General features: G+C 39.0%; 1 long non-coding RNA gene across 1 annotated transcript; it reads left to right on the top strand.

Annotated features, from left to right (window-relative positions):
• The first annotated feature begins 519 nt into the window (after positions 1–519).
• LOC118344543 lies at positions 520–18,925 on the top strand. Its single transcript, XR_004798357.1, has 3 exons — positions 520–530; positions 1,834–1,837; positions 18,679–18,925. It is a non-coding gene; the product is annotated as an uncharacterized LOC118344543 (long non-coding RNA).
• Positions 18,926–24,088: the final 5,163 nt, after the last annotated feature.

Raw genomic sequence — 24,088 nt, 5'->3', positions numbered from 1 at the left:
AGGCGGCATTTGGTAATTTTTACAAGCATGATGGTTATTTGTTTAAAGAAAGTAAACTTTGTATGCCTAATTGTTCTATGTGTGAGTTATTGGTGCGTGAGGCACATGGTGGGGGATTAATGGGATACTTTGGTGTCAAGAAAACTTTAGACATTTTGCATGAACATTTCTTTTGGCCTAAGATGAAGAGAGATGTTAACCGTATTTATGGAAGGTGCATTACATGTAGAAAGGCCAAATCTAATGTTTTGCCATATGGGTTGTATACATCCTTACCCGTTCCTAGTGAGCCATGGGTAGACATATCTATAGACTTTTTTTTGGGGCTGCCTAGGACAAAAAGGGGTAGAGATTCTATTTTTGTGGTTGTGGATAGATTCAGTAAGATGGTACATTTCATTCCATGCCATAAAACAGATGATGCCACAAACATAGCTGACTTGTTTTTCCGGGAGATAGTGCGACTCCATGGTGTACCTAGGAGTATTGTTTCTGATAGGGTTGTTAAATTCCTTAGCTACTTTTGGAAGGTGTTGTGGGGGAAATTGGGTACTAAGCTCTTATTTTCCACTACTTGTCATCCGCAGACTGATGGTTAGACTAAAGTAGTTAATAGGGCTTTAACTCAACTTTTACGCACTGTTGTTCATAAGAATTTAAAAACTTGGGAGGATTGTTTGCCATTTATAGAGTTTGCATATAATAGGACGATGCATACTACTACTTCATACTCTCCTTTTGAAATTGTTTATGGATTTAATCCACTTACTCTTTTGGATTTGATGCCTTTACCTGTTGATGGTAGGAGTAGTTTGGATGGACAAAAGAAGGCGGAGTTGGTGAAGTCACTTCATGAGAGGGTACGGCTTCAAATTGCCCAAAAGAATGAAATTGTTGCTTCTCAAGCCAATAAAGGGCGAAAGGGTGTCATCTTTGAACCAGGAGATTGGGTTTGCGTTCACATGCGCAAAGAAAGATTCCCAGCCCATAGAAGGACTAAGTTGCATCCTCAAGGAGATGGACCTTTCCCAATTCTTGAGAAAATTAATCACAATGCATATAAAGTGGATCTTCCAGCTGAGTATAATGTTTCTGATCTTTCTCCTTTTGATGTAGGTGAAGATTCGAGGTCAAATCATTTTAAAGAGAGAGGGAATGATGGGAACCAAGGTGGGCCTACTCTTAAAGATCCTTCGCAAGTTTCAGATGCGCCAATTACAAGATCAAGGGCCAAGAAGATCAAGGAAGCAATGTAAGGATTGGTGCAATCCACTTGGGATGAAGCTAGCAAGAGCCGAACACTCAAAATGGGTTCGAAAGAAGGAGAACCAATTTTGATACACTTGATTCAAGCTATGGAAGACATGACTTAGAAATATGGCCTATTGTTATTGGAGGCTTCCAATTTGGTTAAATGATTTATTTTATTAGTTTGGAATAAGTGGGCTTGAATATGCTTGGCCCACATGTCTTATTTCTTATGAACTAAGTTTTTTGGGAAGGCCTTGTATTTTGGCCAATGGCTTATTTGGAAACTTACTTTTTTAGGAACTAGGGTTTCATCAATTTATTGTAGGGTTATTGTAGCCGCGTGTACTGTAGCCGGTACTGTTCATCAATGGTCATTTTGGGTAAAAGAGGCTTTATTTTGGCTAGGGTTTTGATTAGGTTTGGGTTTAAAAACTCTTTGTAGCCTCATTTGAAGGGTTAGACAATATTGAATTTAATTTGTGAGTTGAGTTTTCTCCTCTTGTTCTTGGTTGAACTCTTGAACTTATCAAAGGTAAATCACAATTTTTGTGGCGTTCCTCCTTTGTAATCTGGGTTCTTGAGACGGGTTCTTTAACGGATCTAGATTTTAATATAATCTAGGTTCTTGAAATAAATTATCATCGGGTCTAGATTCTCCATCCGTTGACTTGATTTTGGCTTTCTTGGGGAGTTTTCAAATTGATTGTGGGTTCAAGGGATTTCATTCCCACGGGTTCATATCAGATCATGCACAGACACCTACACTAAAAGTAATATCAGGTCTGCTAGCAGTAATGTAGAGAAGACTTCCTATCATGCTTCTATATAAAGTATGATCAATGCTTACCTGTAGAATCCGAGCATATTTTAACTGAGGTGCTCATCGGAGTGCGAGCATGTGTTTAACTTTCCATGCCAAATTTCTTAACAAGATTTTTAGGATATTTAGATTGTGAAATAAAAATTCATTCTTCAGTTTATTTAATTTGAATCCCAATAGAGAAATTTAAATCCCCAATCATACTCATTTCAAACTCAATTTTCATTTCTTTGAAAAACTCGTGAAAGTTTATCAAGAGTGAATCCAAACACAATGTCATCTACATAAAGTTCAGCAATAAGTAGATGGTTACCAGATTTTCTCAGAAAAAGTGTTCGGTCAGCTTGACCAATTACGAAGTTATTTTCAATCAAGTATTTTGTTAGTCTCTCATACCATGCTTGAGCTGCTTGTTTCAATCCATAAAATGCTTTCTTCAACCTGAAAACATGGTCAAGAAACAAGTGATTAGAGAATCTCTGATATGAACCCGTGGGAACGGAATTCCCTGAACCCACAGTCAATTTGAAAACTCTCCAAGAAAACCAAAATCAAGTCAATGGATGGAGAACCTAGACCCGATGAGAACTCGTTTCAAGAACCTAGATTATATTAAAATCTAGACCCGTTGAAGAACCCGTCTCAAGAACTGATGGGAACCATGATGGGCCTAGTCTTAAAGATCACGGAGACAATGCAAGGATTGATGCAATCCACTTGGGACGAGTTTAGCAAGAGCCAAACATTCAAGATGGGGCTTGAAGGGTGAAGATCCAATTTTGATTCATTTGATCAGCTATGGAAGATGGCAACAACAAGACTTAAAGGCTTTGGACTCTTGAAGGGTTACAACTTATTTAATTCATTTAAAGAACTTATTTTATTAGTTTAGAATAATTGAGTTTATTATGGGAAGCACTTAAGGGGGACTATGCAAGGGCACGTTGGGAAAGTTATTATTTTATTGAACTAGGGTTAGGGTTACTGTAGCCGAGTTACTGTAGCGCGGCACTGTAGCCGAGGCAATGTTCATCCAGGGGCACTTTTGGAAGATGGGGGTTTATTTTGGCTAGGGTTTCATTAGGTTTTACTTTAAATACTATATGTAGCCTCATTCTAATCAGATTATGAAGTTTATGAAATTTGATAAATTTATTCATTGTGAGTTGAGTTTTACTCCTCTTGTTCTTAATTGAACTTTTGAACTTATCAAAGGTAAATCACAACCTTTGTGGCGTTCCTCCTTTGTAATCTGGGTTCTTGAGAAGAGTTCTTCAACGGGTCTAGATTTTAATATAATCTAGGTTCTTGAAACGAGTTCTCATTGGGTCTAGGTTCTCCATCCATTGACTTGATCCAAAGGAGGAACGCCACAAAGGTTGTGATTTACCTTTGATAAGTTCAAAAGTTCAATTAAGAACAAGAGGAGTAAAACTCAACTCACAGTGAGTAAATTCATTAAATTTCATAAATTTCATAAACTGATTAGAATGAGGCTACATAGAGTATTTAAAGCAAAACCTAATGAAACCCTAGCCAAAATAAACCCCCATCTTCCAAAAGTGCCCCTGGATGAACAGTGCCGCGGCTACAGTGCCACGCTACAGTAACTCGGCTACAGTAACCCTAACCCTAGTTCAATAAAATAATAACTTTCCCAACGTGCCCTTGCATAGTCCCCCTTAAGTGCTTCCCATAATAAACTCAATTATTCTAAACTAATAAAATAAGTTCTTTAAATGAATTAAATAAGTTGAAACCCTTCAAGAGCCCAAAGCCTTTAAGTCTTGTCGTTGCCCTCTTCCGTAGCTGATCAAATGAATTAAAATTGGATTTTCTTCCTTCAAGCCCCATCTTGAATGTTGGGCTCTTGCTAAACTTGTCCCAAGTGGATTGCATCAATCCTTGCATTGTCTCCTTGATTTTCTTGGCCCATCTGGAAGTTGCAAATGATCTTTAAGACTAGGCCCATCTTGATTCCCATCATTCCTTCTCTTCTCAAAATGATTCGACCTCGAATCTCCACCTGGATCAAAGGGAAAATGGTTAGCAACATTGAAAATAGTAGAAACATCATACTTACCTGGACGATCCATTAGATGCATTTTCATTAATTTGTTCAAGAATTTGGAATAGTCCATCCAAGCTACTTCAATCATCAACTGGTAAAGACTTTAAATCTAAAGAAGGAAATGGATTAAGTATACAAACAATTTCAATTGGTGAAATTTTAGTAGTAGCATGAACACTCCAATTATATGTAAACTCATTGAATGGCAAACAATACTCCCACAAATGTTCATGAAGCACATCTAAAGTCTTCCTCGAACCAAAATGACCACTCCAATATGCAAACTCAATGAATAGCAAATGATACTCCCGCAAACGTTCATGCAACAAGTCAATTAATGGTAAATGATACTCCCATAAACGTTCATGCAACATGTCTGAAATCTTATTTTCACCAGAATGACCACTCCAATTATATGCAAACTCAATGAAACGCAAATGATACTCCCGCAACCGTTCATGCAACACGTCAATGTATGGCAAATGATACTCCCACAAATGTTCATGCAATACATCAATGAATGACAAATGATACTTCCACAAACGTTCGTGCAACACGTCTTTGAATGGCAAATGATATTCCCACAAACATTCATGCAACACAACAAAAGTCTTCCTTACACCAAGGTTATCCAACAAACCAGCATGTCCATCACACACAAGCAACTTATGCATAAAACTAGTAGGCACACAAAATCTATTCTTTCTGTACAAGTACCAATTAAGTTTATAGAACTTACCAAAAGATGCTTTCTCACATGTTCCATACACACTAGCAAAGTCATCATCATTAGCATGCAATTTCTTATCATATTCAAGTCTCAACAATTTTGCATGTAAAATAAATATAAGGACATACCTTCTTGCTAAAGCATCAACCACAAAATTTTTCATACCTTATGTGTATTTGTTTACATGAGGAAAAGTCTCAATACAATCCTCCCGCTTAGCATGCATTCTAGTCAACAACTTACCTTGTCCCTTTAAGTGTGTCAATGACTCATGTTTTTCCAAGAAAGGTCGGTTAGGAATTGCCGCACCTGGCACAAAATCAATGTAGTGCTCAATCTCCCTAATAGGTGGCAATCCACAAAATACACCACTAGGAAACAGGACCTCATATCCCTGCAACAAAGAGACAAAAATACTAGGCAAATATATGTCAAGTTCGTTAGGATTAAGACTCGCCTTAGCATAAAAACTCACTTTTCTCTTTGTTTTTCTCTCACTTTCTTCACACTCTCTTTTCTTTCCACTCTCTTTTTCTTTTTCACTCTCTTTTTCCCTTTCACACTCTTTTTTCTTTTCACTCTCTTGTTTTCTGTCACTCTCTTTTTCTTCATCTTTTTTTGTACTCTCGACCTCACAATTATTTTTCAACTCATTCTCTCTTTTGCTTGAGGTCTTAGCCTCACCCTCATCTTTTTTCTCTCTCATTTTTCTCACTTTCTCCATTTCGGTCTCACTATTTCTTTTCTTCTCAATCTCACTTTCACTTTCACTCTCACTTTCACTTTCACTCTCACCTTCACTCTTGCTTTTCAGCTCATTCTCACTTTCACTCTTGCTTGTTTGCTCAATCTCCTTTTCACTTTTTCTTTTTTGATCACTCTCATTTTCACTCTTTCTGTTTTGAGCAACCTCACTTTTCAGCTTCAATTGATCCCCATGGACCTGTGTTGGAGTTAAAGGAGCAAGTTTGATTATTTTTCCATCTTTTTCAAACCAGTACATGTTCCTTAACCGATCATGGATCACCTTCCTATCATACTGCCATGGCTTCCCCAACAAAATATGACTAGCATGCATAGGCACTATATCACAAAGCACCATATCCTGGTATTTCCCAATTGAAAAAGAAACTAGCACTTGCTTATTTACCCTAACCTCCCCACAATCACTCAACCAGTGCAACATGTATGGTCTAGGGTGTTTCAAGGTACGTAAATTCAATTTCTCAACTAAAGTAGTGCTAGCCAAATTAATACAACTCCTCAAATCAATGATCATACTACATACATTGTCATTGATGTGGCATCTAGTATGAAAAATATTCTCACTCTGCTGCTCTATATCATCCATCTTAATTTTTGTATTGAGTGTATGCCTGGTAACAAGAGAATCACCATACTCTTCATTCTCATATCCATTTTCAACACTAAACTCGGGACGCCTTCTATCTCTCCTGCCGTGAAGATTTCTAATTACCACATCTTGATGATCCATCCTATCTCTCACTTCACCCAACACCAAGTTCAATTTCTCAAACTGTTGTTGCATGGCTTGCAACACAAAGGATGAGTTATCTGCTCTCCCCCTTGGTGCTGCGCTACTCCGATGAGACATTATCAGGTGCTACACAAAAGAATGTTAGTGGCAAAAAAAAAGTAAACCTCACACACTCCCTTACGTGTTTACACTCGAATAATGACACTCCACTCGTGTTTCACTCTTAATTGGTTTTTTCTCCGATAATAGTCTCACACTCTCTTGCCTTTTACCTCAAGAGTTTTCCCAAACAAGTTCTTTAAGAACTAATTGACTCAATCAAGACAAAGCAACCTTATTTTATCCCAACTAGTAATTAGGTCCATGAAACAAGAACAAGAGAAACACAGAAGGAATGAAAGAAAAAAAATGACACGTGAATCAAGGAAATTATAAGAATGAAACAGTAACTATAAGACAAGATACCAACTAGAATAATGTATGCACCCCCTTTGATGATATGGCTCAAGAAAAAAAAAATCTCGGATTTTGTTTTGTTTTTTTTTTTTTCACGATTTTTTTTTCCTTTATTTTCTTTTCTTTTCACCAACTGATTTGATCACAATCAAGAATAAGCAGTTCAGAAAACCCTAACAATAACTCAAAAACCCTTGGACAAGTGATTTCAGCCAACACAAACCCTAGAACAATGAATTTCAGCAACCCTAACAATAGTGAAGAAATTTGCTAGCCACCACTATTTTTTTTTTGTAATCAATCCTAGAACAATGAAGCCCTAGAATTAAATATGCAAGAAAGAAAAGATAGAATAAGACCTGATTGGAAACCTTGCTCTGAATACCAAATGATATGAACCTGCGGGAATGGAATCCCTTAAACCCACAATCAATTTGAAAACTCCCCAAGAAAGCCAAAATCAAGTCAATAGATGGAGAATCTAGACCCGATGAGAACTCGTTTCAAGAACCTAGATTATATTAAAATCTAGACCCGTTGAAGAACCCGTCTCAAGAACCCAGATTACAAAAGAGGAATGCCACAAAGATTGTGATTTACCTTTGATAAGTTCAAAAGTTTAATTAAGAACAAGAGGAGTAAAACTCAACTCACAATGAATAAATTCATCAAATTTTATAAACTTCATAAACTGATTAGAATGAGGCTACATAGAGTATTTAAAGCAAAACCTAATGAAACCCTAGCCAAAATAAACCTCCATCTTCCAAAAGTGCCCCTGGATGAACAGTGCCGCGCTACAGTAACTCGGCTACAGTAACCCTAACCCTAGTTCAATAAAATAATAATTTTCCCAACATGCCCTTGCATAGGCCCCCTTAAGTGCTTCTCATAATAAACTCAATTATTCTAAACTAATAAAATAAGTTCTTTAAATGAATTAAATAAGTTGAAACCCTTCAAGAGCCCAAAGCCTTTAAGTCTTGTCGTTGCCCTCTTCCGTAGCTGATCAAATGAATTAAAATTGGATCTTCATCCTTCAAGCCCCATCTCTAATGTTGGGCTCTTGCTAAACTTGTCCCAAGTGGATTGCATCAATCATTGCATTGTCTCTTTGATCTTCTTGGCCCATCTGGAAGTTGCAAATGATCTTTAAGACTAGGTCCATCTTGGTTCCCATCAATCTCTTTGGTTGTTCTACATATACTTCTTCATTGAGTATGCCATTTAAAAATGCACTTTTAACATCCATTTTATAAAGCTTAAAATTTAAATGGCTTGCAATTGCTAGCAGTATGCGAACAGATTTCAAATGAGCTATTGGTGCAAAGGTCTCATCAAAATCAATTCCTTCAATTTGGGTGTATCCTTGTGCTACCAGCCTAGCCTTGTTTTGAACAATGGTTCCATGTTCATCTGACTTATTCTTGAATGTCCACTTTGTTCCAATTATGTTGTGATATTTAAGTCTTGGAACTAGTTCTCATACTTGATTTCGACTGAACTGGTGCAGTTCCTCGTGCATGGCTTTGACCCAGTTTTCATCTTGTAAGGCTTCTTCCACCTTTTTAGGTTCAACCTAAGATAAATAGCAAACATATGATATTTGATTTAAAACACGTTTTCTTAATCTCATACCTTCATCCAATTCTCCAAGGATCTTCTCCTTTGGATGATTGTGATTGATCCTTGTAGAAGGCTCTTTTTCATGTAGTAAACCCGAGTTTGGCGTCGCAGGCTCCACTGGATCTGAGTCTTCCTGATTGGTTGAGTCTTCTTCAGTTTTCCTAATAAGGTTGTCAAGTTCCTTCTTGGTTGTCTCCTTAGAGTTGTCATCCACAGCTACGTTGATTGACTCCATGATTGTTTTAGTTCTTAGATTGTATGCTCTGTACGCTTTGCTATTTGATGAATACCTAATAAATATTCATTTATCACTCTTGCTATCAAGTTTGTGGGCATTTTCTCTGTCTCTTAGAATGTAGCAAGTGCCCCTAAACACTCTAACGTATTTTACTGTGGGTTTCTTCCCATTCCATAACTCATATGGAGTGAGTTTGGTGCCTGAACAAAAAACTACCCGGTTCAAGATGTATCCAGCAGTGTTGACAACTTCTCCCTAGAAGTATAATGCCATCTTTTTGTTGTTCAACATGTTGCGAGTCATCTCTTGTATTGCCCTATTTTTCCTCTCGACAATTCCGTTTTGTTGTGGAATGATTGGGGCTGAAAATTCTTGTTGTATTCCCTGTTTATCACAAAAAGAAGAGAAATTAATATTTTCAAATTCTTTCCCATGATCACTATGAATATGAGAGATAGAGGAATTCTTCTCTATTTGTAGTCCTCTAAACAGTTTCTTGCAAGATCGAAAGTTTTTGTTTTGTCACTTAACAGTATGATCAATGTATATCTAAAGTAGTCATCCACGATGACCATTATATACTTCTTTTAGCCGAGACCCTCAGTCTGAGTAGGACCCATCAAATCCATGTGCAACAGCTCAAGTGGTCTTGAAGTCAGAATATCAACTACCTTCTTGTGTTGTGCCTTGGTCTGCTTCCTTTCCTAACAAGCTTCGTACACCATCTTCTTGTTTTTCAAAATTTTGGGCAGTCCACGTACAAATTTTTTCTTAGATATTTTTTGCATGTCCCTATAGTTGATATGTCCTAGACGGTAGTGCCACAACTCAGTTTCATCTAGCTCTACTTTGTGACATTGCATCATGTTCATCGGAGAAACTCCATAGCTGTTGTTAGCAGTCCTGGTAGCCTTTAAGATCCATTTTCCATAATTATTGTAGACTTTGCATTCATCTTTTGTGATAGGAACTAAGGTGGGCCTACTCTTAAGGATCATTTGCAAGTTCCAGATGGGCCAATTACACAAGATCAAGGGCCAAGAAGATCAAGGAAGCAATGCAAGGATTGGTGCAATCCACTTGGGATGAAGCCAGCAAGAGCCCAACACTGAAGATGGGTCTGAAAGAAGAAGAACCAGCTTTGATCCACTTTATTCAAGCTGTGGAAGACATGACTTAGAGATACGGCTTTTTGTTATTGGAGGCTTCCAATTTGGTTAAATGATTTATTTTATTAGTTTAGAATAAGTGGGCTTGAAGATGCTTGGCTCACATGTCTTATTTCTTTTGAACTATGTTTTTGGGAAGGCCTTGTATTTTGGTCAAGGGCTTATTTGGAAAGTTACATTTTAGGAACTAGGATTTCATCAATTTATTGTAGGGGTTACTGTAGCCGCGCATACTGTAGCTGGTACTGTTCATCAAGGGTAATTTTGGGTAAAATGGGCTTTATTTTGGCTAGGGTTTTGATTAGGTTTAGCTTTAAAAACTCTTTGTAGCCTCATTTGGGAGATTAGACAATATTGAATTTTATTTGTGAGTTGAGTTTTCTCCTCTTATTCTTGATTGAACTCTTGAACTTATCAAAGGTAAATCACAACCTTTGTGGCATTCCTCCTTTATAATCTGGGTTCTTGAGACGGGTTCTTCAACGGGTCTAGATTTTAATATAATCTAGGTTCTTGAAACGAGTTCTCATCGGGTCTAGATTCTCCATCCTTGACTTGATTTTTGGCTTTCTTGAGGAGTTTTCAAATTGATTGTGGGTTCAGGGGAATTCATTCCCACGGGTTCATATCATTTTGAGAACTGCACATAAAGATGGTCATCACAAAATTGACTAATACTTAACAGATTAGCCTTGAGACCCTTAACAAAAAGTACACTATGAAGAGTAGGTAAATCAGGGATATCTACACTTCTCTTTCCTTCCACTGTTGTTGAACTTCCATCTCCTAAAATTACGGATCCTCCACTGATTGTCTCAATCTTCTTAAACAATCATTTATCTCCTGTCATATGTCTAGAACAGGCACTGTCAAGATACCACATGCTAGTGTCCATGGCTCTAAGTGTTGTGTGTACTACTAGACATACAGTCTTTTCTTTTACTACCCACTTGGTTTCGATATTCGTTTTATTCATGTGTTTAGGAAAACATAAAAATTCACCAAGTTTCTTTCCTAGGGTGTTTACTTGTTTACTTGGTTTGTCTACTTTAAGTTCTAGGATCGTATCTTTGTTTGACAAATTATTTATATTTCCTTTTTCTTTTTCTTTTCTAAATTTAAAGCAATTTGTTCTATTATGTCAAATTATTCCACAATAATAATAAGAAGGAACAAACATACCTTTGGACTTACCGGAAGTTGTTATTACTGCCTTGCCTTTATTCACAGGTTTCTTTGGGACATTTTCTACATTACTTCCTTTTACAAAGGTTTTAGATGTAGAGGCAGCATATGCTTTATGATGTGAATCTCTGGAAGTATTGTATCCCAATCATGTGCGATCAGAACTATCTCTTTGAACTTTCAGTAGTTCATTGAGTTTTTGAGTGGAAGTCTTTTCTTTGACTTCCTAACAAGCTACTAACCCTTTTTCAAGCACCTCTTTCTATGCGTGTAGCTTTGTTACTTCTAGTTTCATTACTTTCAGTGCTTCCTCTAAATTGTTTTTCTCACTCTCTATGGTGGTTAGGTTTTTGTACAGCTTCTTATTTACCTTTTAGATTTTCACAAATTCTTCACATAAATCCTCCCTCATATGCCTCATGAACACATAGATCATGATCAGCAACTTCTGTGGCAACATCAGAGTCAGTATCACAAACAAACACACTGTCGTCAGTATATAGTTTGCTCATGTCATCATAATCAGTAACAAAAGCAGAAAAAGCAATAAAGGCAGTTTCACTATCAGAGGATGTATTTGAACTTTCAGAGTCAGAATCATCACTTAGAGTAGTATTCAAAGCATTTGCTTTCCTTTTGAAATTTAGAACTCAATTTTTATGTGGCCAAAACCAGGAGCATTCATGACATTGGACTTTATCTTTAAACTCAATTTTGTCTTTATTCCATTTTTCTGATTCGTTCTTTTTAGTTGTAACGACCCGATCCTATATTTTTAGGGATAAATTACGGATAATTTTGTTAAACACAATAAATGAGTTAAAGCCCATTAAAGAATTTATCGAATAGATTTTTTTCTTTTAAGCCCATTATTATTATTATTATTATTATTGTTATTGTTGTTATTATCATTATTATCATTATTGTTATCATTATTTTCTCTCCAAGCACATGAGTCGTTTCCATAATAAAACTCCTCCCTACCGGATTTTTTCTTCTATGAATTTCAAACAATCCACTCATATGCACATTCACGTCTCTTTTTATCTAGGGTTTTCTTTTTGACTCTCAACTGGCTAGGTTTATAAATAGGTTTAGCCCTGCTACATGAAAAGTATAGTCACTGTCACCCAACGTCTAAATACACACAGAGCACCTTTTACAAACCTCCTCCCCTCAAACCCGCAACAAACAACCTCCCCTCAGTTCGTCCAGTAGACCACCCAAGACCTCCTCCGTGACAACCACCGAAAGCCACTGCGCAAACCACGCTCACGACGGAAACACTACCCAGCCCCACGTAAAGCAGAAATCACTTGGCCTCCTTCCATGAACCAGACCACCCACACGGCAACCACCAGGAAACGCCTCCACGCTTCCCTATCCAGGAAAGCACAGCACCCACGCAAGGCCAAGCCACCCATGTCCGGCAAAATCTGCTAGCCCACTGCCCAACCAACACACGGACAAGCTCTATTTTCACCATCGAAAATAGGGGATTTTTCTCCCCACCGTGAGCCATAGCCCAACCACCCCACGACGCCACCCCATGACACCAAGCCCCTCCACGTCGTCACCACACTGCTCAGAGACTGCCGCCTACACCGCACGCCTTAGCAAGCTGCCACCCTTGCTCAGTAAATTCATGCCGACCCTCTCCATGCGTAGTCTCTCAGCATCTCTACTCCCCGTAAACACTCTCTTACTTGGTCTCTCTCTCTCTCTCTCAAGTTTTCGAATTCTCTCTATCTCTCTAGCCTTGAGCCACCGAGGAATCACCCAGCTCCGTCGTTCAGCACCACCAAGCCCGAAAGCCTCACGCCTAGCTCTCAATAAGCTCTGTTGTGTGTCCATCTACATAGTTGCATGGTTACGTTTCAAACGAAATGCCAATGATAGGTTCTAGTTTGTAACATTATGACAATTTTGCCCTTTTAAGTTTAGTTTGTAATGTAATGAGCCTAAGTAGGCGTATTAGGATCTTAATTAGAATTGAGTTATTTTTTAAATTATCATGAAGATAAACATGTATGTTATTAGTCTATATTTGGGTTCTAAATCATTTTGGGTTTGATAATACTTTTTAGAGCGACAGTTATATTATTTAAGTGGGATAGGCTTGTTTCTTAGATAGATTTGTATTGAATTAAAATTAGGGTAAGTAAATATTAGTTGGATGTCGATGAAATTAGGGAAATGATGTTAGGGATTAGGAGAATTTTAAGTATTGAGGAATTAAAATAGGTTAATTTTAGCATTTCAGGTTAAATATTTTAAACATGTGTTTGATTGGAAAATTTACGGAAATTACACGCTCATTGTATAGGTGATCGACTACGCACTGAAAATAGTGGATTAGCGTTGCAAGGTATGTAATTTGATCATAAATTAGGATCATCACAGTTTAGCTTATATATAAGTATTATTTAAGCCAGTTCATTGTCAGTCATTATTTATGCACCACTTATGTCATATGCAAACATGTCATCCAGCATAGCATACGATCATGTCATTTCATATCATGTTCAAATTCAGAAATTATAATTATGTATGCACCATGTCATGCATCTCATGTGTATAAGACATGCAAGCTATCTTAAGTTCAAGTACAAGATAATAATATCAGTTAATTAGATGGCCATTCAAATGCATGGTACCAAAGCAGTTCAGCGTGGGTGTGCAAGCCACGGGCTCAAGCGTGGTCCACCATAGTATGCCAAAAGACTATCAGCGACTCCCCTTGCGGTCGCGGGACGTGAGGCCGGTGCACAACCTTGCACACAAGGTTAAGTGTGTTGGCCAGTCAGATAAATCAGTTAAATCAGTCAGATCAGTCAGCTAATTCAGTTAAATCAGTCATGCATAGTATAAGCATCAGTATGAATAGTCATGAATTTAAACTCTCAGCATGAAAACTTTTATAAAAGCCTTATGTTTATTATGTTTACATTGTGATGGATTTCTTGTTGAGTCTTTGACTCATTTAGTTTATTTTCATATTTTTAAACCACCCCAGGTGATGACATTTATGAGGATGAGACTGCAGGACAGGACTTGACCCTGGGAGGCGAGGCAGAGGCCTAGACAAATTATGCTATAATTTTATGTTTTATGGTTAAAGTTTTAAATAAGTTATTTTGATAAACACATGAGACTTCCATATTTTTTTAAATAAGTGCTTCCGCAGACTCTATTTTGGACTTTCAGTATTTATTGAAGTTTATTTTATTTATGGAAATCTTTCGCATATGGCGCTTTGTTTAAAAGAAAAGCTTTTAAGTTTAAGTTTAGTAGTAGCACAATGGCTCTTCAAAAATTCTAAAATGTCTTTTTGAGAAGCAGGGTGTTACAGAAAGTCTTACCCTTTTTCGATTTACCAGAATTCTTTTTATTAAACATAAATTTTTTTAATTTTCTGGCCACAAGTGCTAGGTCATCATTACACATGTCTTCATCATCACACTGTTTTTCTTCCTTAGTAGTTTTGAGTACAATGGACTTACCTTTCTTCTGTTGTGGAAGAGTAGATTCATAAGTTTGCAAAGAGCCTACCAATTCTTCTATCCGAATTGCGTCTAAATCCTTGCTTTCTTCTATGGATGTCACCTTTGCTCGAAACCTTTCAGGTTGGGATCTCAAATTTTTCCTCACAACTCGTGCCTCCTCGACCTTCTCTTCGAGATTGTACCTGGAATTAACAATGTCATTTAGTTTAGCATAAAATTCATTGAAAGTCTTACCTTCTAGGATTTTTATTTCCTCAAACTTTGAGGTCAATATTTATACTTTAGAATTTTTCACTGTTTTGGTCCCTTCATATGTGGTTTCTAAAATGTCCCAAGCAACCTTAGATGTTTCACACTTGAAAATTATCTTGAATTCATCAGGAGATACTGCCATGAAAATAGTATTTAGACCTTTATTGTTCCAATTACAGCTGCTTGATTGTTCTTTGGTCCATTCTTTTATAGTATTGTGGGTCTTGTCCATCCTGATTCCACGGTTAGCCAGACTTTCTCATCAAGTGATTTTAGAAATGCTCTCATTCTTACCTTCCAGTAGGCATAGTTATCACCATCGAAATTTAGTGATAATGATAGTGACGCCATGACCTTCTAGGGGAACGGATCTCACTTAGTCTGAGTGAACCACCACGCTCTGATACCAATTGAAATTGCTTGAGTACTCCTAATTATGCTCGTTAATGCTAAACAGAAATTGTTAGCATAGGTTAGTAACCAAAATAAAATATTAAGAGCATTAACATAATAATTTGGTTACAAAGATAAACGCTTTGAAGAACTCCTCAAATGTAAAACCCTACGGGGCAATCAAGCTTAGGAAAGCCAATTTTATCGATTGAGAGTATTACAAGTAAAATGTTTACAAAACCTTCGTAACTCGACACGTTTACCCAAGACACGTGACCCGCTTGTCTTCTACTATAGTAGGTAGTTAGAACCTCTAACACTCTCCAATTTTTGTCTTTCCTACTGGAACCTCCAGTGGTTGAACTTGAACAAGGCAACTCCCTTTCGGAGTATGCTCTCACTCAATCTCACGGATTGAGTCTTTTCGAAAAATCCTTCTCTCAAGAATTTTCTCTTGCACGATCTCTTGAAGTTCTACCCAGATCTTCAAGCTCTCAAATACTTGTGAATATGTACAAGTGTCCTCGAACCCCTCTCTCGATTCCCTTATAAACAGACAATGTTGTCATTGATTTGGAGAAGGATTCTGCTGACATGTTTATCCAAAATTTCAGTCAGATATGTTGCTAACTATTTTGCGAACATCTCGAATTAGATCACTTCTTCTGAATTATCTTGCGTTCAAGTTTGTTTCAGTTTCTTCAATAAAGCTTGCATCTTTATCTCTTCAACTGACTCTTAGACTTGAAGCACACAAAAGACTCTTTTTTACTCTTATCTTATAATACAAACAATATTTGATAAGAGCTACAATTCAAATATTTATCCTTATCGGATCACTGCAGTCCTAGAGTCCAATTAAGATTACATTTATTCCTAATAGCACACGCATCTAATCCTATCCAAGCATAAATTACATTTACAAATTGAGGCTTCCTTCATTGCACTTAGATCACATAAGGAATCAAAGATTTAGATACAGTCAAGTGTACTTTAGATTAGGCTTGCAACCTGACCTGGTCCAACCGGGTTTAGGCCCGAATCGACCCGAATAATGGTGTTTATGGCGCCAAACCGATCCGAACCGACTCGAACAAAATGAAATTGGGTTGAACCGTACGACCAGACAGACCCATCTTCATTTTCGCAGGAGTTTCGACTTTGAGTCGGTGAGGTAAAACTCGAACTCTTCCGAGGGGTAGGCTGGGTTTAGCGGCGCAGCGATGGCCTTGGTTCTTTCTTATCACAGCCATAAACATTATAACAAACTGTAATTACAAGAGCAAATAAACAAATTACTCTCAAATAATCTTCTATATACAATAAATATACAGTAAAAAAAAAATGAAGAAACTCATTCAGGTACTCAGGTGGGTTGATGAGAAGAGTTATCACAAACCTCTTCAAAATGGGTCGCTTTCAAAAAAGCATCAAAATGCAATCTTTTCTTAGGTTTTAAATTGTGATGGTATTGCACAAAAGAAATTATTACCAACTCTTCAAAACCATATTCAACCCACTCCTACTTCTATCTTCTTCCTACTCTCCAATCCCATGCTCCTCGCTCACCTGCAAAACCCGTACTATTATGACCATGGCAATGAAGATAAGAATAGCATTTGTCGAGGAATGAAGAAGAAGCAAGCTGGGCAGCATCGTTCATTAGATGGAGAAGAAGCAAGCTAGGCGGCGTCGTACCAAGACCCTACTCTTACGGTCCTACCTGTATCCTGCGACCCGGATAAGCTCTATGCATGGTCTCCTATGCAGACACCTCGTCCAATGAAGGCAACCTCGCTTACGAATTAATCAGCCAGTTGGAGATGGGAGGCAAGGTTCTCATCCGGATTTGGGAGGCTAGGGTTTGAGAACTGAAGATAAGTATTATTTATAGTCGGACGGGTTGACACCCAAAACACAAACCCGCTACTTAGTCGGGTTGGAGATCCGAAACGATGGCACCCGATAAAAGTCGGGTCGGGTCGAGTTATTTTGATCGGGTTAAACGGGCTATCGGATTCTATGCACAGCCCTACTTTAGATCATGCTGTGAAAATAAAATAAATGTAATCTTTTTTAACTATATTAATTTATATTTGATGTCTTGAAAACAAAACCAGGCCAAAATATAATTGTGTTTGCTAGATGTACTAAAACTAACATGTGATCGAAAAGTTCATCATGAATTGTGTTTCCGAATAATATGAACCTGAACCTCCATGAAAGCCAATGTTATGTCTATTCCACTTCAAAATTCAAGCGTTCAATTAGTTCGGGTCGATGTTTTAAACAGGGCCCGCTCAATTGGTTCGAGGGCTTAAGGCTAAGATTTTTATTGAGGTTTTTTTTTTTAAAGTAAAATTAAATAAAACTATTTTAATTTTAATTTTTACATTCTATTTTTATTTAAAAATAATTATAATAGTTTGCCAAGAAAAATTACTGATTAAGATTTTATACTACATTTTCAACTAATGACCGACTTAATCATTATTAGAACATTATCGATTTAGAGAGGATTTTATCAAATATAGTTTTATAAAACATGCTTTAGACTCTTAGGGACCGTTTGGAAATACAATTATTCTCAAATATTCTCAAACTATAAATAACTTACACATTTGGGAAAAAGTAGGCCATTGCCTTTTTAAAGGATCATACAAAAAAACATTATGAACACTCGAAAATTAGATTTTGTTATTTATAATTTTTACATTATATATTAATTTAATAATGATAAAAGAGAAGTGTATTATTAGAAGGAGAGTACGGGAAATAATTATTATGTGAGATACTTTTAATAGTGACATAATGTCTATTTAATATTTTTGAGGTTCTCTTATTGGGTTAATTAATTTTTTTAATTAGATATTTTTTTCTTTTAAAAAATTATATTTAGACTTTTTTTAGGGGGGCTTCTTCCAGTAGGAGGCTTAGGCAATTGCCTAATTCGACTAATGGAAGAGCCGCCCTGGTTTTAAACTTAACTATTAAACTTGTGAAGTTATAGTTGGTGTTGATGAAATACATAGTAATAAAATAAAAATTAAAATCAAATTAAGTTTGAAACAAAACTCTTTTAGATCAAGGCATGGAAATTCCACTCTCTTTAAAGAGATTCAAGTCATTTGTGATGTACAAGATTTCAAATGAATCGGTGCAGCATTACATCATCTTGATTTATCCATTTTAGAATACAACGGTTTAATTGAGCGTTATATAGCTCAACCGAACTTTGTACAAGTGATTGAGCTCAAAACTCTACTAAAAAAATTAATCTCTTTATCTGGAAAATTTCACAAAAATATCCGCACACTTTGCGTTTTTCTTTTTTCTATAAAACTTCTCTCTCGTACGTAAAAAGTCGGCAAAACTGAAGAAGCTATTAAGATGAGATTTGGTTTTTTCAGCTGAGGAATTTTTTTTTCTTATTTATAACATGGAGCTTCCGTCATGCATATAAAATAAAGATGTTTTTGATAGGCCACGTCGTTCCGCAAGACTTCGTAAACCAAATCCCAAATATTTGGGATAATCTGTTACGGAAGATAGCATGCGGCGTGACTGGGTCAATGGGCAAGACTGGGTCCGTGAGCATATACGCGTGAGGCGCGCATGAATTGCGCGCGAGCGTAGCATGCATAACTGATCAGCGAGCTTATACGCATGAAGCGCGCATGGCATCCGCACAAACGCACGAAGCGGAGGATTTCCGTTTAGTGTCACTCTATGTTTAAGCTTTCTATTTTTACGCTCTGTTTTTATTCTGTTTTAGGCTCTGTTTTGTGAGCTGTAGTTTCGGTACTTAGTCCGCAAGTCAGTCCGCGTCTTTCCATTATTGTTCCGCAAATCAGTCCGCAAGTCTGTTATTTGTTTCCTTTTATTTCGGTGCAATTCTGCTATTTAAGCAGAGGAGAATTATGAATAAAGCATCTAATCATTGTTGAGTCAAATTGTGGTACATTCTCACCCGAAGAGAATACGACTTTTCTTCAATATTTTCTGTTCTATTCATTTGGGACCTATCAATTGGCCTCAGAGCCAGGTTCATTTTACTATGGGAACCAATAAAGAGAGAATTGAACATCTGGAGGCTGGACTTGGTGAAGTTCAAGAGGGGCTACACCGGATGGAGCTGGGCATGGCGGATCGATTGCGACACGTTGAAGAGACTCTTAACCGTCTCTCTGATGTGCTCCTTGCCAACCAAGAACCTGCAAACCATGGTAATCCAAACCGTGAAGGTCACAATGGGGGACGGTTTGTGGTATCCTCCAAAACGGCAAAATTAGAATTTCCGCGATTTTCGGGAGAAAATCCGACGGAATGGTTCAACCGTGTAAACCAGTTTTTCAAGTTCCAAAATACTCCCGACAACCAAAAGGTTTCTTTAGCATCTTACCATTTGGAAGGAGAAGCCAACCAGTGGTCGCAATGGATTCGCAGGACTTTTCAAGATGAAGGTCGAGTGCTGTCCTGGATCGACTTTGAAGAGGAACTCTGGGCGCGTTTTGGGCCATCAGACTGCGAAGACTTTGACGAGGCTCTGTCCCGTATCCGGCAGACGGGTTCCATGCATGATTACCAACGGGAATTCAAACAATTAGGCAACCGGGTCAAAGGTTGGACACAAAAGGCTTTGGTGGGCACCTTCATGGGTGGTTTGAAGACAGAAATTTCGGATGGAATCCGTATGTTTAAACCACAAACTTTGAAAGATGCTATACGTTTTGCAAGGATGAGAGATGATCAACTAATGAGACAAAGGAGGGTCTTACGACCTACCCCTCCATTACGAGCTCCCCCAGCTCTTCCACCAGCAAATCGGGCAGCAAATGGCGCTCCAGTTCGACGATTGAGTTGGGAGGAAATGTAGCGACGACGTCTCCAAGGTTTATGTTTCAATTGTAATGAACGTTTTACTGCAGGTCATAGATGTCAAGGGCCACGGATACTAATGTTGGAGGGCTACGAGGACGATATTAACGTTCCCTATGATGAAGTCAATGAAGAAAGAGATACGGGAAGACACCAGGAGGAGAATCTAGAACCAGAGATTACGTTGCATGCGTTAATGGGCTGGTCAGCGCCCAAGACCATGCGAGTAACGGCTAGAATCGGTGACCACGACGTCATTATATTAATCGACAGCGGATCAACTCACAATTTCCTGAGTGAGCGTTTAGCTAACTTGTTGCGATTACCGGTTATTCCAACAGAGACTTTTCCCGTTCGGGTTGCCAATGGAGAATCTCTTAGATGTCAAGGAAGGTTCGAAGGGGTACAAATCAATTTGCAGGGCACTGTGTTTTCCTTAACTCTTTATTCCTTACCTCTCACAGGCTTGGACGTAGTACTTGGAATACAATGGCTTGAATTACTTGGTGCCGTGGTGTGCGACTGGAAACAATTAACCATGGAATTTTTATGGGAAAACCAACCCAGGAGAATAATCGGCGTCGACGGGCAAGACATCCAAGCCGCGTCACTCAAGGAACTAACCAAGGAATGTCGCCCCAGTCAAACGCTGTTTGCGTTATGCTTCCAGATCGCTCAAGCAGAACCACCGATGAAGATTCATCCCAGCATGCAAAAATTACTGCAGGAATTTTCTGATCTATTCGTAGAGCCCTCTTGCTTACCACCACCAAGGGAAGTCGACCACTGCATTAATCTGAAGGAAGGAACCGAACCAATAAACGTTCGGCCTTATCGGTACGCACATTATCAGAAAAATGAGATCGAAAAGCAGGTTCAGGACATGCTGCAATCAGGGCTTGTTCAAACCAGCACTAGCCCATTTTCATCACCCGTATTGCTAGTAAAAAAGAAAGACGGGAATTGGCGCTTTTGCACAGATTATCGGGCACTCAACGCCGCAACGATTAAAGATCGATTTCCGATACCAACAGTGGATGATATGTTGGATGAGCTCCACGGTGCTTCGTATTTTACCAAACTCGATCTGCGAGCGGGCTACCATCAGGTACGAGTTAAACCAAGTGACATCCATAAAACTGCTTTTCGGACACATAATGGTCATTACGAATACTTAGTAATGCCGTTCGGTTTATGTAACGCGCCTTCAACATTTCAAGCTATCATGAACTCCATCTTTCGTCCGCATCTTAGAAAATTTATATTAGTTTTCTTTGATGATATTCTAATCTATAGTCCGGATTGGGACCGCCATTTATTACATGTAAGGCAAGCCTTTGAAATATTGAGGCAGCATCGATTTTTTGTAAAATCGAGCAAGTGTGCATTTGGGCAGCAAGAACTGGAGTACTTGGGGCACATCATCACTAGTCAAGGCGTGAAGGTGGATGACAATAAAATTGCTGCTATGGTAGCCTGGCCACAACCCACTAACATTTCGGAACTGCGTGGTTTTCTAGGCTTGACAGGTTATTACCGGAAGTTCGTCAAAAACTACGGTATCATAGCTAGACCTCTCACTAATCTTCTCAAAAAGGGGCAATTCGGATGGCACGAGGAAGCTGAACGTGCCTTTCTTGCGCTCAAACGGGCCATGACGACCACTCCTATATTGGCCATGCCAAACTTCAATGAATCTTTTACTATTGAAACGGATGCGTCGGGAGAAGGCATCGGAGCAGTTCTATCTCAACGCGGCAAGCCAGTGGCTTACATGAGTCGAGCTCTCGGAGTGGCTAAGAAATCATGGTCAACGTACGCTAAGGAAATGTTGGCTATCATCGAAGCCATACGCACCTGGCGGCCTTACCTTCTAGGCCAGAAATTTTACATTCAAACCGATCAATGTAGCCTCAAATATTTTTTAGAGCAGCGAATAGCAACTCCGGAGCAACAAAAATGGGTCGCTAAGTTGTTGGGCTACGATTATGAAATTACATACAAACCAGGCCGCGAAAACTCTGCAGCTGATGCTCTCTCTCGAAAACAGGGCAGTCCCGTCCTTCAAACTATTTTTTTTCCGCAAGTTAGCTTGTGGGAAGAAATTAAAAGAGCTGCGGAAAAGGACCCATACATTCAAGCAAAACGCCGTGTGGCCACGGAACAACCTGGAAGTTCGTATACATGGTGCAAAGGACTCTTACGTTACAAAGGCAGGATTATTGTTCCGAACGACACAGCCTTACGGGCTAAATTGCTGCACGAGATGCATGACACCAAGGTGGGGGGTCATTCGGGTGTCTTACGTACATTTAAGAAGCTGGGACAACAATTTTACTGGCCGGGGATGCATGGAGCAGTGCAGAACTACGTAAAAGGATGTGAAGTTTGCCAGAAAATTAAAACAGAAACCTTGTCTCCAGCCGGACTCCTTCAGCCATTACCCATTCCGTGTCAAGTATGGGACGACATCTCCCTAGATTTTATTGAAGGTTTACCAACCTCACAAGGGAGAGACACCATAATGGTAGTTGTCGACAGATTCAGTAAGTCTGCACATTTCCTGACCTTAAGCCATCCTTTCACTGCAAAAAAATGTGGCAGAAAAATTTGTCGAAGGTATTATCAAGCTGCACGGGATGCCCAAGTCAATTGTCAGCGATCGGGATCCGATTTTCATCAGCCATTTTTGGCAAGAATTCTTCAAGATGTCGGGCACCAAACTGAAACTCAGTTCCTCATACCATCCACAAACGGATGGCCAAACGGAAGTCGTCAACTGTTGCGTCGAACAATATCTACGGTGTTTTGTTCATCAGTGGCCCCGGAAATGGTGTTCATACTTACCTTGGGCTGAATATTGGTACAATACAACATATCACATTTCGACTGGAATGACTCCTTTCCAGGCGCTGTATGGGCGGTTACCACCCTCTATTCCGACGTACAAAGATGGCCTCTCCTCAGTACATGAAGTTGACCAACAACTCATGCGCCGAGATGAACTGCTACGGCAATTGAAGATTAATTTAGAGAGATCGCATAATCGAATGAAGCAATTGGCAGATAAAAAAAGAAGGGACATTACGTTCAATATCGGCGACTGGGTGCTGTTGAAGCTACATCCATATCGCCAGCAAACGGTCTTTAAACGGGTCCACCAAAAACTGGCTAGCCGTTTTTTCGGACCCTACCAAATTCTCGAAAAAATTGGACCAGTAGCATATAAATTAAAGTTGCCGGAGGAAGCACGCATTCACCCAGTGTTTCATGTATCGCTACTTAAAAGCTACCAGTTTAATGAAGACCTCAACCGAGAGGGGGCTGAAGCTAAACGAGTTGAGTTACCACCTTTCTCCGACGAGAGGGAAGTCATCTTAGAACCTCAAACTATTTTAGACTACCGATGGCTCAAGCAAGGGACTCAGATGGTTGAAGAAGGCTTGGTGCAATGGAAACACCTTCCACCCGAAGAAGCAACATGGGAATCAACTGCCAAGCTGAAAGAAATGTTCCCGCGTCTGGACCTTGAGGACAAGGATCCGCTTGTTGGGGGGAGTATTGATAGGCCACGTCGTTCCGCAAGACTTCGTAAACCAAATCCCAAATATTTGGGATAATCTGTTACGGAAGATAGCATGCGGCGTGACTGGGTCAATGGGCAAGACTGGGTCCGTGAGCATATACGCGTGAGGCGCATGAATTGCGCGCGAGCGTAGCATGCATAACTGATCAGCGAGCTTATACGCATGAAGCGCGCATGGCATCCGCACAAACGCACGAAGCGGAGGATTTCCGTTTAGTGTCACTCTATGTTTAAGCTTTCTATTTTTACGCTCTGTTTTTATTTTCAGAGCCACCCCACATCTAAGGCCATGTTGCGACGGTTGCAATCGTGCGGCACGGGGGGTGATGCCGGCATGGCAGTGTTCGCCCGGAGCTAGGAAAAGACCTAGCACACAGCCAGCCCGTGTGAGCGCCGGGACCGCCGTGGACGTCGGTTGCGGAGCGTGGT

This window comes from Juglans regia, chromosome 14, assembly GCF_001411555.2.
Source record: "Juglans regia cultivar Chandler chromosome 14, Walnut 2.0, whole genome shotgun sequence".
Classification (NCBI taxonomy): domain Eukaryota; kingdom Viridiplantae; phylum Streptophyta; class Magnoliopsida; order Fagales; family Juglandaceae; genus Juglans; species Juglans regia.
Note: the sequence above shows the minus strand (reverse complement) of the source record. Positions and strands in the feature narration are given on the sequence as shown.